This window comes from Pan troglodytes, chromosome 13 (genome assembly GCF_028858775.2).
Source record: "Pan troglodytes isolate AG18354 chromosome 13, NHGRI_mPanTro3-v2.0_pri, whole genome shotgun sequence".
NCBI lineage: Eukaryota > Metazoa > Chordata > Mammalia > Primates > Hominidae > Pan > Pan troglodytes.
This window is the reverse complement of record NC_072411.2, coordinates 32,322,351-32,325,840: the sequence shown is the minus strand read 5'-3', so window position 1 is coordinate 32,325,840 and position 3,490 is coordinate 32,322,351. Positions and strand designations below refer to the sequence as shown.

The 3,490-nt window shown below is 37.7% G+C and overlaps 1 pseudogene; it reads left to right on the top strand.

Moving 5' to 3' along the window:
- The first annotated feature begins 869 nt into the window (after positions 1–869).
- LOC129143401 (ATP synthase subunit a-like) lies at positions 870–1,547 on the top strand (annotated as a pseudogene).
- Positions 1,548–3,490: the final 1,943 nt, after the last annotated feature.

The window sequence follows — 3,490 nt, the reverse complement described above, 5'->3', positions numbered from 1 at the left end:
TTACAGAATAACTACTTACCTTCCATGACCACACCCTTGTAATTGTTTTCCTAATTAGTTCCCTGGTTCTATACGTTATTTCTCTAATACTCACAATAAAATTGACTAACAATAGCACCACAGATGCCCAAGAAATAGAGACTGTCTGAATGATCTTGCCTGCTAGCATCTTAATCTTAACTGCCCTCCCATCCCTACGTATGTAATATACAACAGATGAAGTCAATAAGCCTTCTCTCACCGTTAAAACAATCGGACATCAATGGTATTGAAGCTACTAGTGTACAGATTATGAAGAGTTAAGCTTCGATTCTTATATGCCTCCAACAGCAGACCTAAAACCAAAAGAACTCCGACTCCTTGAAGTCGATAACCGAACAATCCTCCCAATAGAAATTCCCATCCGCATGTTAACCTCATCTGAAGATGTCCTGCACTCATGAACTATTCCCTCATTAGGTTTAAAAACAGATGCAGTCCCTGGACGCTTAAACCAATTTACCTTAACCACTACACGACCAGGCTTCAACTACAGACAATGCTCAGAAATCTGTGGATCTAATCACGGTTTTATACCTATTGTTCTAGAATTAGTTCCATTAAAAACTTTTGAAACTTGATCTATATCCACACCATAATATCACTGTAAAGTTACCCCAGTGTTAACCTTTTAAGTTAAAGATCGAGAGAAATCATACCTCTCTAGAGTGAATGCCTCAGCTAGATACTTCCACATGACCTATTATTGTATCAATAATCGTAACTTTATTTTCCATTATTCAATTAAAAATTTCAAATTTCATCTATCATACACCCCCTTCACCAAAAACAGTTAAAGTACAAAAACATAACAACCCTTGAGAACTAAAATGAACAAAAATCTGTTCACCTCATTTATCGCCCCAACAATCCTAGGGTTACCCACAGCAGCACTAATCATCTTGTTCCCCTCCACACTCCTTCCAACCTCCAACTATCTAGTCAATAACTGATTAATTTCTATTCAACAATGACTGGTTCAACTTATCCTAAAACAAATAATTATACGTAACATTAAAGGACAAGCCCGATCCCTTATACTGATATCTCTAATTCTCTTTATTGCCTTAACCAATCTCCTTGGACTCCTACCAGACTCATTTACACCAACTACCCAACCATCAATAAATCTAGCTACAGCAATCCCCTTATGAGCAGGCACAGTAATCATAGGCTTCCGCTTTAAAACTAAAAACTCCTTAGCTCACTTCCTACCACAAGGCACATGCATACCACTTATTCCTATACCAGTATTCACCGAAACCATTAGTCTATTTATTCAACCAACAGCACTAGCTGTACGTCTAACAGCCAACATTACAGCCAGTCACTTACTCATGCGCTTAATTGGAGGAGCCACACTAGTATTATCAACTACTAACCTTCCCACAGCTTCAATCACCTTTATTATTCTAATTCTATTAACCATGCTCCAATCTGCTGTGGCCCTTATCCAAGCTTATGTCTTTACGCTTTTAGTAAGCCTTTATTTATATGACAATACATAATGACCCACCAAACACACACCTATCATTTAGTCAAACCCAGCCCTTGACCATTAACAGGGGCTCTCTCAGCTCTCCTAATAACATCCGCCCTAGCTATATGATTTCACTTTAACTCTATTACTCTTTTAACCCTAGGCCTACTAACCAATACACTGACTATATATCAATGGTGATGTGACATTATCCGAGAAAGTACATTTCCAGGCCATCATACAACAACTGCTCAAAAAGGCCTCCGATGTGGAATAGTCCTACTTATTATCTCAGAAGTATTTTTCTTTGCTGGATTCTTTTGAGCATTCTACCATTCTAGTCTAGCCCCAACTCCAGAATTAGGAGGACACTGATCTCCAACACACATTTCTCCCCTCGACCCCCTGGAAGTACCCCTCCTGAACACATCTGTATTACTTGCATCAGGGGTTTCAATTACTTGAGCCCATCACAGCATAATAGAAAATAATCGAAAACAAGTAATTCAAGCACTACTTTTCACAATTATCTTAGGCATTTGCTTCACCCTCCTACAAGTCTCAGAATACTTAGAGGCTCCCTTTGCTATTTCTGATGGAATTTATGGCTCAACATTTTTTATAGCTACAGGCTTTTATGGACTTCACGTCATTTTTGGATCAACATTCCTTACTATCTGCCTTCTCCGCCAATTAAAATACCACTTTACATCTAGCCATCATTTTGGCTTTGAAGCCACCACCTGATATTGACACTATGTAGATGTAGTATGACTATTCTCGTATATTTCTATCTACTGATGAGGGTCTTACTCTTTTAGTATAAACAGTACCATTGACTTCCAATCAATTAGTTTTGATAGTATCTGAAAAAGAGTAATTAACCTAACACTAGCCCTAGTAATCAACACCCTACTAGCCCTGTCACTTATAGCTGTTACATTCTGGCTCCCACAACTTAATATTTATACAGAAAAATCCAGCCCCTACGCATGAGGATTTGACTCGTTATCCTCCGCCCTCATTCCTTTCTCCATAAAATCATTTCTAGTAGCCATCACATTCCTCCTATTTGACTTAGAAATCACCCTACTGCTACCCTTACCATGAGCCCTTCAAACAAGTAACCTGACACTAACAATTAGTACATCCCTTATGCTAGTTATCATTTTAAGCCTAGGTTTAACTTATGAATGAACTCAAAAAGGATTAGACTGAACTGAATTGGTAAGTAGTTTAAGCCAAAATAAATGATTTTGACTCATTAGTTATGATAGAACATGTTTACCAAATGCCCTCTATTTACATAAATATTATATTCACATACACCATGTCACTTCTGGGGGTATTAATCTATCCATCCCACCTAATATCATCCCTACTATGCCTAGAAGGAATAATATTATCATTATTCATCATAAATACCCTTTTAACTTTAAATATACATTTTACCCTAGCAACCGTAGTACCCATCACCCTACTAGTATCTGCTGCCTGCGAAGCCGCAGTGGGCCTTGCGTTACTAGTTTCAAATTCCAACACATATGGCTTAAACTATGTGCATAACCTAAATTTACTTCGACGGTAAAAATTATCATTCCAACAATTATACTGCTACCAATAACATGACTCTCTGATAATCCTATACTCTGGATCAATATAACCACTCACAGCCTAATTATCAGCTTTATTGCCCTATTATTCTTTAATCAATTCAACGACAATCTATTCAACTTCTCATCAACTTTTCTCCTCTGATCCCCTAACATCACCCCTTCTAATCTTAACAGCCTGGCCATTACCTCTTATAATTATAGCAAGCCAGTATCACCTCTCCAGTGAATCCCTCCCATAGAAAAAGCTCTATATTTCCATATTGATCTCCCTACAAGTTTTTCTAATTATGGCATTTACAGCCACGGAACTAATTATATTTTATATTCTCTTTGAAGCTACACTTATCCCCACCTT